General features: G+C 38.6%; 1 non-coding gene across 1 annotated transcript; it reads left to right on the top strand.

The window, feature by feature from the left end:
* The first annotated feature begins 10,130 nt into the window (after window positions 1-10,130).
* Window positions 10,131-10,326, top strand: LOC117971238 (U2 spliceosomal RNA). The gene has a single exon (XR_004663097.1). It is a non-coding gene; the product is annotated as a U2 spliceosomal RNA (small nuclear RNA).
* The last annotated feature ends 3,144 nt before the right edge of the window (window positions 10,327-13,470 follow it).

Below are 13,470 nucleotides of genomic sequence, written 5' to 3'. Positions count from 1 at the left end.
CTGTGAGAAATAAGGGATTTCAAGGTAGTAATACGTTGAGAACTGCACTGGAGTTTTTTCAACTTTTTTTTACTGACATTTTGTTTACTGAAATTGTGAATGAGACGAATAGATATGCGAACGTAAAGCTAACAGGACCGCGGCGTCACAATTCTATTTGGAACACCTGGAAACCTGTTACATTACCTGAGATGAAGGCATTTTTTGGTGTTGTGCTGAATATGGGACTGAATGTAAAAACAGACATAAAAGAATATTTCTCTGAGGAATGGACCGACAGAATGCCGTTTTTCAAAGATGTATTCAAGAGATTGCGTTTCTTGCAGATCTTTTGGATGCTGCACCTTTCCCCTCCCCCCACCCAGGTGCCTCAGACTGCTTTTGTTAGCAGAGGACAAAAGGTGAGGAATGTGGTCAGCTACATAGACGCAAAATGCCGTGAGCTATTCATTCCAGGCAGAGACATTTGCATAGATGAGAGCACCGTTGGCTTCAAAGGAAGGATTATCTTCAAATGCTACAATCCTCAGAAGCCTACCAAGTGGGGGATGCGTGTGTTTGTTTTAGCTGACTGTGAAACTGGTTATGTCTCTGCTATTGTTCCTTACTTTGGTAGCCCAACAACAGACTCCCTGCTGAGACCAGACATGCCGTTTTCATCAAGGATTGTTATTCACCTGTGTGAAACATTGCTGCAGACAACAAATGGACATGGCTTTCATTTGTTTACAGACAGGTTTTACACAGGTTACGACCTGGCCATGGAACTGCTCAAAATCAAAATCCATCTTACTGGAACAGTAATGGCCAATAGAAGAGGATTGCCAGCACCAGTGAAGCAAGGCCTCAAACTGAAAAAAAATGAGTCTGTTTCATTCAGCAAGGACAACAATGTCATGGTGCTAGGATGGAAGGACAAACGGCTAGTGCTCATGTTGAGCACCTTCCATGGCAGTGACTGTGAGAAAGTACAACGCACCATCAAGCGAGGAGAAATTCAAGAGCTGGAGAAGCCTTCAGTGATCTGCGATTACACCAGCAAGATGGGTGCAGTGGACCGGGCGGATCACTACTGTGCCAGCTATGCTTTTACAAGGAAATCTCTGAAGTGGTGGAGGAAGATGTTCTTTTGGCTGCTGGAGGTTGCAATTGTGAACAGTGCTATCCTGTTCAATTTGATGAAGGTGGAATCAGGACAGCTACCTGTTCGCCATAAAACCTTCAGGAAAGCCTTACTGGTACAACTGGTGGGAAATGTGCGCAACCCTGGCTCCAGAAAACGTGGTCGTCCATCATCCACAGACAGAGAGGAAAGACTGAATGAAAAGCCACATTTCATTGCAAAAAATGAAGGAAAGAGCACCAAAGACTGTACAGTGTGCAGTGACAGAAAGACAAAAGGGGGGAGGAGAGAGACTGTATGGTTCTGCAGAACCTGCTCAAGGCAGCCAGGGTTGCACCCAGGTGACTGCTTTGAAAGGTACCATACCATGGACACAAAGATAATTTCTGTCAGTGTAAATGCTTTTTTGTTTGCAGACCTCACCTGATATAAATAGTTATAAAATTGTTGAAAAATTGTTATTTTTTTTGTTTTTTTGTTTGGCAATAGTGTGTAATTGATTTGTAAAAAGTGTTGCACCTGTCTGATTATTCTAAAGGTACTATAATCAAGCAGAAACAAAAATTGTGAAATTGTTACTTTTTTTTTTCAATGTTCGCCTGATATATATACATATATATAAAAAAAAATAATAAAAACATGTTTTTTGTTCAAAATTTTGCTACTGGTGTCTTTGTATAGGGTACCCTTTGGATTTGCACTGCTTTATTCCTTGTTTTAAGCAAATAAAGTCACTTTATTTCAATTTAAACTGCACGTGGTCTGAAATTTTATTTTGTTCATAAAAATTAATTGGACCTGACCAGCCTGACAGCCGCATAATAAATGGACTGCAAAGGGTTAAGGGACACTATATATAAATTGGGCTTCGATAAAGCAAAATTGGCCTCCTGGGAATACAAGGCTGTAACAAAACATCTTGCCGGTTCCCAGGAAATTGAAAAAAGTAGCTACTTTCTCCCTCACCCAAAGCCAAAACATCTGGGAGAATGTGTCTCACAGCTGCCTCAGTAATGTCCAGAAGGATATAGCATGGAACACCGTCCACAGTTCACTCTCCACTCGAGCGTTCATGTTCAGGAGGGGACTAGCCCAAGTAGAAACATGCCCCTATGCAAAGTGCCGCAAGAGAGAAACACCAGCCCATATCTTCTGGGAGTGTGATGTGGCTGGCAGTGTCCGGCTCTCTGTCTCTGTCTTCCTAAACAGGTTTGCTGACACGGCCAAGATGACCGCTGAGACTGTGCTCTATAGGCCTGCGGGAGGAATCACTACCAGCACAGCTAAGTGCGTTTGGCGTGTCATCAATGTTGTCAAGCAGATCCTGTGGGAGGGCCGTAACGTCTGCGTCTACCACAAGCAGGAGCTGGACACTATCACCACGACCAGAAGGGCACAAACTCTTATCAAGGACTTTGTAATTCTGGACATCCGGACCCTCGGGAAGGACAAGGCCTGCGCGGAGTGGAGGATCACCGGACTTCAGGATGTGAAGATGGAATAACACAAAAAACTGGAACCGCTAGCTCCTAGGAGCGGGACTACGGGGCACCGCTAAGCCTTTTATTTATTTTGTCATGCCAGCATTCCGCCCTTTTTAGCTGGCATGACCGTTTTTGAACGGTGCCCTGGTTTTATGTAGTCTTTTTGTTTCAGTTTTATGGACTTTTGTTTTTGATTTATTTTGAATGTTTTATTTGGTTTTGTCTTGTTTTGACGTATTAAGATTTTTAATGTAAACTATTAAAAGTCACATTAAGTTCTGTTAATTCTACAATTTTAGAATTTTAACACAGGTTTTACACTGTCCCTTTGCCCCTGTCCCTTTTAGTTTTATAGTTTAATGTTCTGTTTTATGTACACCTTTTGAACTTTAAGAGCACTCCCCGGCCCTCACAAGCACTGTTTTTCTTTTTTTTTTTTAAAGCAGCACAGGTTTTATCATGTTGATTTTAATCTGTGTCCGTTTTAAACTTGTAGAAAGCCCAATTGTCTTGGTGGTGTTTTTAAATGTATTTTAAATGCTTTTAAAACAAAATGTATGGCTGTATGCATGCATGTATGTCATCTTTAAAAGAAATGTAAATTAATGAAAAAGAATGGGTATAATGTAAAATGTATGTAAAATCTCAATAAGAGTACTTTACTAAAGATTTCCGTGGACCGGAGCATTTACGGGTTCAATGCAATTGGCTAGCTCTGCCCCCTTTAAAAGCAGAACGAGCACAACAACGGCGGTCGTGTTCATCGGAGCCTGGCACCTTTTTTTCCATGTTTCCCCTCAGTCCAAGAAGCAAGTACCCCCGCACGGCGGGGACGGCCGCACCCGGGGCATTTGGGCAAAACCATTGTGTGCATCGCTTCTTGGCCTCTTGGCTCAGATCTGTGGTTTGGTGGTGAGAAAGAGATGGACTGTTTTGACAATGACGCTGTGATGCAGAGTAAGGAGAACTTGAGTGGGAAGAACACCCGAAGATTCCAGTTAAAGAGTGTGGAAAAGAAATGGACCAGGAAAAGATTTGGTCGGGGAGATGCTGTTCTGTGTTTTTAATCTGTAGGTAAAGGACATCTTCTGCCAGGATATGGAGAGGAGTCTGGAGGTATTGGATTCAATAGATAAAGGTAATAGATAAAAGTAACATCTTATTAAATAATAAGAAAAGGAAGCTAAATAATGTAGAGAGAGATCAGCTGGAGAAAGATCTGAGTAAGAAAGAGGTGGAGGAGGCCTTGGATTCCCCCGAGTGGTGCTAAAACCCTGGGGTGTGATGGCATTCCTAAGGAATTCTATGTAACCTTCTGGAGTATTATTGGAAATGATTTAATGGAGGTATACAATGACATTTTGGAAACAGGGAGTGTATCTAACAGTATGAAAAAGGGAATCATAAATTTGATCTTTAAAAAAGGGGAAAAAGAGGCACTTAAATTGGAGACCAATTACTTTGCTTACGGTTGATAATAAAATTAAGTAAAGTAATGGTCAATAGATTGAAAGTAGTTATGTCATGTGTGGTACCTGAGGATCAAACTTGTGGGGTCAGAGAGCGTACGAGTAGCTTAAATCTTCAATTAATAAGAGACGCCATCACTTGGGTTAAAGAGAGAGAGATCGGTCTTCACGTATGATCAATATAGACCAGGAGAAGACTTTTGACTGTTAGCCAAGCTTTTCTTTTTCTGGTTTTACAGAAGATGAATTTTGGGCCTGGCTTTATCAGGTGGATTTATATATTGTATAATGATGTGTATAGCTTGGTAAATGTTAACGGGTATATGACTGAGCCAGTGATACAGGGAGGGGGTGTGAGACAGGGTTGCCCCATGTCCCCATTATTATATGTTTTATTTATTGAACCTTTTGCAGAGATGAATTAGAAGTGATAATAGAATTCATGGAGTGCACTTACCTGGTAGCTGGGGTCAGTTCTTAAAGATAGCCCAATACGCAGATGATACTACAATCTGTCTAACAGTTGATGGGTCTGTAGATAGAGTATTACAACTGATGAACATATATAGCAAAGGCACGGGGTCAAAGATTAATGTAACCAAGTCCTCGATCATGTACTATGGGAGTTGGGCAAACAGAAAAGATGCAAGAGGTGGGATACATTTATGTGAGGATGGCATCAAGATATTGGGAGTGTATTTAAGAATGATTGTGCAAAAAGAAATTGGGAGATCAAATTGGAAAAGTTAAAGAAAAAATTAAATGTGGCGACCACGAAGATTATCTTTGTCTGGTAAAGTGCTAGTTTTAAAAGCAGATATTCTGCCTACATTGATTTACCTGGCATACGTGTTTCCAGTACCAAAAGAGGGAAACTAAAAACAACAAGGTGTTTTCTTTCCTGTGGGGAGGGAAATATGAGTGTGAAAAGGGAGCTAATGTATATGCGGGTGGATGCTGGAGGGAGGGGGGTGCCATGCATTCCATTAAAATGGGATGTTCTGTTTGTGTCACATGTGTAAAATGTTTAACTCTGTGGAGCATAAATGTTTTTTCTTGGCCTTTGCCTTGAGGGATCTGGTCCCGATTTGATAATCTGCTTCCAAAAGCGGAGGAATTGCCCTGGCATTACGTATTTGCTGTGCTGTTCCTGAAAATGAATAAACAATACAAAACCAAGGAGATTTTGTTCAAGCATAGGCAGATGTACAGTATGTTAATGTGTAAAAGAGAAGTGAAACCTGAAAATGTATTTGTAGATGTTAATTGGAAGAGAATACAATACAAGGATTTGGATAATAATCTAAAAGATTTGAACTGGAAATGTGCTCTTAATAGACTTCCAGTGAGGGAGACCCTCTATAGACATAACTGTTCAAGAACTCCTAAGTGTCCAAGAGGGTGTGGGAAGGATGAGACTATCAGACATTTACTGTGGGAATGTGCAGGCCCACAACTCCCCAGCAAATTTACAGATTAATGGATTAGAATGGTTGCCCCAAATTATAATTTGAACTATGATATGGTGATATATGGATGTGAATTGATTGATTTTTCCAAAGGAGGTATTTAAAATTGCATGGCTTCTGGTTTTGTGGACAAAACTGATTTTATGGGACACAAGGAATATATGTGTTAAAAAGATAAAATATATTTCTGATGTAAAAGAAGCTGAATTTCTCCTGTTGGGGAAAAATAAAGAAACAAAAATTAAAATTGATTTACAGATAATGGGGAAAGAAATGTAAAGAGAAATGGAAATCTTTATTTGATTATTGTACCAAGTTACTGTGATGTATGTATTGTGTTAATGTAATTATGATAGGAAATGTATGATAAAAGGTATAATTTGTATTGTTTGAAAGTTTATTTCTGTATGGTTTATGACTTTTCTGTAATTTCCTAAAAAAAAAAAAAAAAAAAAAAAAAATCTGTTATCAGTTTAACCCTTTGCAGTCCATTTATTAAGTGCGTGTCAGGTCCAATTTATTTTCACACGCACAGTTAATTTTAGACGTGCAGTTTAAGTGTTTTTTTCCCCCCCACAGTCAAACGGGTTTAAAGGGCCCTGCATATCAACAAAGCGCTCACTAGGCATCTCCAGCCCCGCCCCACCCTTTTGTTCGCTATAGCTTTCACCTATGCTAAGAAATTAATAATAATAATAACAACAATAACAATAATAATAAGTCGTACATACCGATCAATCATCTCCTGATCACTCGTTTTATCACCAAACTCCTCAATAATGCGATCCAAGTCATTATTGTATTACTATAGCATCTCAAAAAAGCTCTGCAAATGTCCGTGATATTCTCTGTGCGCTGATTCAGTAACAGCCAGCTTGTTTCCTTATGACCGCCCCTATCTGATGCCAGTGGCAAGTATGACTACTATTCATGAGATACGCCCTTTTTTTTTTTTTTTCGACTAGTCTCTGCTCCTGTCGCTCCAACTCTGCCATTTTCCGGTGAAAAAACGAGTAGAAACCCGTTTTTTGCGTTTTTTTGATGTCGGACAGGGTCCGACGTTGAACCGGATAGGAATAATTGCAATGTCTGACCAGGTCCGACATAGGACCGCAAAGGGTTAATATTTGATATGTCCCCCATAGGGGGACCGTCTATATTAAATTGATTATTGGAAGCGGGGCTTGCTCCGTCTACTCCACGCATCGAACTTTGGGCTGGCTGGAAGGGCTGGGTCGCCAGCAAAGCCACGCTCTGGCTTCTTTATCTCAAATAAATCTTTCGAGTTTGGGAGGGATTGGAATGTTGGGAAGGAGCGTAGGAGGTAGGCGTGTTGGAGGTTGGCGTGTTTGGAAGTAATTTGTTTTTCAATTGCAGATCTGGTGTCAGGATGGAAGTGCTTTGGATTGGTGTTTTTTTCAGTGGGGACCGGGGTTATGTTCACTATCAGGGACAGCCTAAACTGTGGGAAATTGGGGCACTTGGCTGAGACCTGTAAAGAGGTTTGGTGCAGGAACTGTGGGAAGCAGGGGCATCTGTCTTCCCAATGTAAGGAGAAAGGGAGGATGGGATAGTGACCCCTGGTGGTGTGATGGAAAAAGAAAGTGGATTGGAGTGCAGACATTGAGGTTTCTGCCTCATCAGAAGGGGAGGAAGTGCCTGTGTTGAGAGGTTTTTCTGAAATTAGTGAGGAGTCGAGTGGAATGGATTTTGTAGAGGTTACAAAAGAAAGAAAAAAGGAAAATGGAGGAGTCTCCAAAAAAAAAAAGAGTAAAAATAAAAGCAAAAAGAGTGGATGTGTGTAATTACCCGATTGACCCGGAGGTGGTGGAGCAGAGCATGTCTCTAAGCTCTGAAAGTGGGGATAGTTATGTGCCACCATCTTTTGTGTGTGAAGGAAGGAGTTTAGTGGAAGGGGCAGAAAATAATTTAAGAGGTGACAAAAATGAAGGGGAAAGGGCAACGTGAAAACATTCAAAAGGAATTTTAAATGGAGGGTTTTTAAAGGTGTACAATCTTTTTATTGACAATGTTTTTAACAGTAGCGTCCATTAATGTAAGAAGCATTTGTAATCCTGTTAGGTGTACCTCCATTTTTAAAAGCTTAGAGAGTGTGAATGCGGACATCATTTTTTTTACAAGAGTGCGGCATCCCTTTTAATAAAGAATATCTGAAACTAGAAAAGAAATGGGTGTATGGAAAATCGTTTTGGTCGGGTACGAATGACAATGAGAATGGTGGTGTGGGTATTCTTTTTAAAAACAACAAAAATATTGTTTTTAAGGGAATGAATGTTTTGGTTGACGGCAGAGCAATGCTGGTTTAAATTGGATATGGTAATAAAGAGAAACTTGATAAATGTATATGCCTCGCTGGACAAAAATGAAAGGTTTGAGTTGTTTGAGAGGATCGGGATTGCTCTGCTGTCAACCAAGTCCTTGGTGTTGGGAGGAGATCAATACGATTTTATCAACACAGGATAAGGGGGATGTGAGCAGAGGTGAAATTAGATAAAACACATTTATTGCAAAGTATTGTCAAAGATATTAAATTTGACTGATGCTTTTAAAGAGTTTGCACCCGGGTGAAAGTGGGCATACGTGGTTTAATACAGAGGGGAATAGGATGTCACGAATTGATTATGTTTTTATCAAAAGATTTTAAATGTAGTCAATTCATTTTAGAGCCAGTGTTCTATTCAGATCATGTTTTATTGTGTGCCAAGTTTGATTGTGGAGTGCCTGTGACTGTTGGAAGGGGTGTATGGAAGTTGAATGTGAAACTGCTTGAAGATGAGAAAGTGTGTGAGAGGTTGAGAGAGTTATGAAGGGTGGCAATCATTCAGAGATGTGCGAGTCTGTGTCTGAATGGTGGGAGGCGGTGGAAGCAAAGACTAGGGAATTTTTTATAGTAGCAGCTAGGAAAAAGGTTTTTAAAAGAAAGGAAGAGGTATGCAGGGTTACAGTGCAGGCTTCAGAAGTTGTAAACCTTTTTAAAGGGACGGATTTGATTTCAATGATGACATCAAAGCCGTCAAACAGAAAATGAGATATTTGAAATAAAAACTAAGTCGGTTATTTGAGTAGAGTGGTGCACATTGAAAAAAATGAAGTGTTCCCAGTTCTTTTTTTTTTTTTTTTTTAAAAAAGGTGGTGGAGAACAATAAAATAATTTATGGTTTAAAAGATAAGGCTGGTGTTTTAAAAGAATAAAAACAAGAAATGTGTAAAGTTGCTAAATTTATGAGGAATTGTATAATGAAATTGATGAAAGTATTTTAAAAGGGGCGTGGAAAAGGTTTTATCGGAGGAGAAGGAGGGTATGGGGAGGGGAGATATCAATGGATGAGATACATTTAGCAATGAAGGATTTTAAAGCAAATAAAAATTAAAAAAACAGGGAATGATGGATTGCCAGCAGAGTTTTATTGGAAGTTTTGGGGGATTTTAAAACTTTTTAAAATATAGGCAGGGGATCATCACACTTATTCAACAGGAAAGAAATGATTTAAAAAACTGGGAGACCCATTAATTATGCACAGATAAGTTGCTTGCTAAGATTAATGATAAGGATCAGGGGGGTCATTGGGTCAGTGATCCACCCTGATCAAGTGTGTGCAGTGCCAGGGAGGAGGATAGCGGACAATCTTATGTTGATTAGAGATTCCATCCAGTTTGCACTGGAGAGGAAGAATAAATTGTGTATTTTGAATTTGGAGAAAGCGTACGACAGGATTGCGCACAAATACATGTTAGCTGTACTGGCTCAGATGGGTTTTCCTAAAAATGTGATTAATTGGATCCAAATTTTGTATAGGGAAATTGGCAGTAGGATTTTGATTAACAGTGATCTATCTGAGTCAGTGCAGGTTTTAAGTGGAGTAAGACAAGGCTGTCCGCTCTCGCCCCTGCTTTTTATTTGTTGCTCCCTGGATTACGAACCGATTATGTATGAAATACATAATGAAAGAGATCCAAAAAATGAATGGATTGTTCAATGGATCTTCATAAATTGCATCATAGATGCCATCTGGAAAGGGAGGAATCGTTACATCCTCAAGGGGGAGCTGCTGTCCTGTGCCGAGACCATCCGGCTTGCCCTACACCTGCTGCAGGATTACTACGTCAGGGACCGGCTTGTTGAAGGTGTACATCGTGCCCGTCATCGATGGAAGGTGTTCTCCAGTGTTATGGTGGTTCATGAGCCTTATACTTAGGGGATGAAGCGTTTCTGTAGAGGTGTTTTAGGATGAGCAAATAACATTGTACATGGTTTGTTTTTAGTAATTTTACAGGCTCTTAATGAATTTTACTTTAAATGATTTGATTGTATTTTATTGCATTAATTGAATTGATTTGATTGTATTTTACTGTACTGTTGGAATTGATTAAGGAACTGCAGCGAGTGAATTTTATTGTTTAAGACATTTTATGAACTGTATTTGACTGGTCATGTATTATGTATTTAATTGATTTTTATTCTGTTTTATTGTATTTTATTGATTTTATGCATATGTGATATAGGACATTGTGTATTATTTTGAATTGAATTTATGGTTTGTAATGTATTTGTTTGGAGAATTGTATGGATTTGTCTGTATTTGAAAATAATTACTGAAAAACAAAAAATCTGTTCTTATCAGTTTAATATCTGATACATCCCCCATAGGGGGACCAGTCTATATTAAAATTGATTTTTGGAAGCGGGAGATGGAACCGGGGCTTGCTCCGTCCACGCCACACATCGACCCGGTATTGCAGTACAGCCTGATGGACAGCCTGCTCTGCTCACGCCAGTGTACCCAGAAGGCCTTGCACTCATGGGAGGAGGAGGATGAGCACAGCGGTAAAGCAGAAACTGAGCTGTTTAGTGGGGCAAGGAGCCCTCGCTTTCAAGGTGGCAGCAGCAGACCGAACGGCACTTGCGTTTTGGGAAGAGTTCCCGATTTTGTTTTTAATTGTTTTGTTTGGCCTTGCCGTCAGGTAGAGAAGGCCTTTGGGCCTGCCGGAAGGCCTGGGCCGCCAACAAAGCCACACTCTGGCTTCTCTGCAGCTCGAATAAATATGCCTTTTAAAACAAGTGATATTTAATACTGTATCCGATACAAGATCCTGTGGGAGGGCCGTAACGTCTGTGTATCACAAGCAGGAGCTAGACACCATCACCACGACCAGAAGGGCACAAACTCTTATCAAGGACTTTGTAATTCTGGACATCCGGACCCTCGGGAAGGACAAGGCCTGCGCGGAGTGGAGGATCGTCGGACTCCAGGACGTGAAGATGGAACAGCACCAAAGACTGGAACCGCTAGCTCCTAGGAGCGGGACTACGGGGCTCTGGTTAAGCCTTTTATTTATTTTGTCATGCCAGCATTCCACCCTTTTTAGCTGGCATGACCGTTTTTGAACGGTGCCCTGGTTTTATGGACTCTTGTTTTTGATTTATTTTGAATGTTTTATTTGATTTTGTTTTTATGTATCTTTAAAAGATTTAATGCAAACTATTAAAAGTTACATTTTAAAGTGTCTTAATTTTAGAATTAACACAGTTTTATACACTGTCCCTTTAGTTTATTTTAGTTTTATAGTTTAGTTCTGTTTTATGTTCACCTTTTGAACTTTGAGAGCACTCCCCGGCCCTCACAAACACTTTTTTATAAATGGTTCTTTTCCCCCCCAGTCACTTTTAAAGCAGCACAGGTTTTATCATGTTGATTTTAATCTGTGTCTGTTTTAACCTTGTGCAAAGCACAATTGTCTTGGTGTTTTTAAATGTATTTCAAATGCTTTTAAAACAAAATGTATGTCTATGCGTGAATGTCATCTTTACAAGAAATGTAAAATGAATTAAAAAAGAATGGGTGTAAATGTAAAATATGTAAAATCAATAAAAAAGAATATTTAACTAAAAGAATGAGGAAGCTATATTCTTTATAAAAAAAGCAGTTTTTGATCTAGAAATAGCAATGGGTGTAAGGGCCTAAAGGGAAGAAGGGAAAAATGTTAAACCCCGTGGACTCTGAATAATGTTAGGTCCATAATGCATTGTATACTCCCTTTGATGAAAATGTTCCTTTTATAGATATTTAAAATGCTTTTATAGATATTTTTAATGTGGTTATGATGAGTTTTGTATTTTTAGGGATCACTGGTTTAACGGGAAGATTGTTGTTTTTAATTTTGGATTTGGGAATGTAAAATTTGTGCAAGTTTTGTCAGGGGAGGGATTGTGGGTAATTGATAATGTACAGCGCTTTGAATTAACTTTTTGGAACGTATAGTTTGAATGGGTTTATATGGTTTTTCTTTTAAATTGTATTAACGAATGGGAACTTTTCAAATATTTAAAAAACTGGTTTTGTGGAATGTGCGAGTTTGCAGAACTGTAAAAAATTCTCAATAAAAAGAGTATTTTACTAATCCTAAATGAGCCCCTTAATGAATAACGGTTCCTTTATTTGAATGCACCAATTAAAAATCTGGTAAATTTAAAAAGGATGGAGTCCACAATTAAATAATGGAATTTCCATTTGAAATGTTTAAATCAATATTAGATTAAATGAAAAGAATTTAAATACAATTTTTAAATTGACCTATAGAGCTATATTTAATTAATGTTCAATAATAACACAATGAACAATATATTAGGGAACAGCTGTAATTTATTTTATTTAAGTAGTCTATTTAAAAAGGGACAGGAAATGCAGTTTCTTTTTTTTTTACCCATGAAGAAGCTCCAAAAATCGAGCAAAATGTTGGGACCTTTTATTTTATTTATTTAAGTTTCTTTTAAACATTAAAATAAAAGAATAACTTAATTGAAACTTAAATCACGGCAAATTTAAAAATGGTTAAGGCCGGGGCCCCAAACAAATAGATATATATTTTTCGAAACTATTTTGTTCTAATCTGCTTGGGGGGAAAAAGGTTTATCTCCTTTTTTCTTTTCAACAACTATTTTGGAATACACCTTGATGGAAACGTATAACAAAAGGAGGATCCTTCATAAACTGGAGATAAAAACTGTATATCAAAAGCTGTATATCAAGAGACTCAAAGCCATCTAAAAAACCTGGACCTGAGAGGATCCCTCATAAACTGGATGTAAAAACTGCATACCAGAACACTCCTGAAACCATCTAAAAAACCTGGATCTGAGGGGAGTTTACTGTTGATTTATTGTTGACAATTTGAATCTTGATTTGCTGTTGTTAACTTTCATAGCTTTTTAATAATGCTGCATCTAAATGAGACAACTTTAGTATATCTAAAGTTTCTTTTGCTAAACAAGCTAAAATCTTTTATAAATGAATACAAGCAATACATCATACTGATATCATTAATACGGCTATATCTACACAAGAGGCTCCAAAAGGCAAATTAACTGATTTTATTAAACCAGCCTCCAAAAGAAAATAAGAAAACTAATTGAAACAAATGCAATTGATTGGGTCATGAACAACTTATCAATACTAAGTCAGCATTACGATGAAGTAATTGCAAGAAGAGACCAACAGTGGGGAGGCCTTTAATAAAGCCAGCCAATGGGCAAGAAAATATTTTAAAAAGATGCTTCAATACAAACTGCTTACACTTTAAATCTGTCCTACAAACGAAGGTACACCCAATTGAGAATTTACTCCCCCCCCCCCCCCGAGACAACAAATAGAAACAAACATTCAACTATTAGAGATTCCAGAATCCAACTCACTTTTCAATACTACCGATTTTCCTTCTCTACCCTCATCACAATTGGTTCTACCTTATCTATCAATTACACCCATTTCAGATACTAGTCCCATAATACCCATCATACCTTCTGGCACTCCTAAGTTAGACAGAGCACTGAAACTTTACAAAATATAAACTTAGATACACCCAAATCACAAACAGAAATAAACATCCAAATATCTAGAGATTTCACA

The sequence above is a fragment of the Acipenser ruthenus genome, chromosome 13 (assembly GCF_902713425.1).
Source record: "Acipenser ruthenus chromosome 13, fAciRut3.2 maternal haplotype, whole genome shotgun sequence".
Taxonomy (NCBI): Eukaryota; Metazoa; Chordata; class Actinopteri; order Acipenseriformes; family Acipenseridae; genus Acipenser; species Acipenser ruthenus.
The sequence above is the reverse complement of the archived record's forward strand: the minus strand, read 5'-3'. Positions and strand labels throughout refer to the sequence as shown.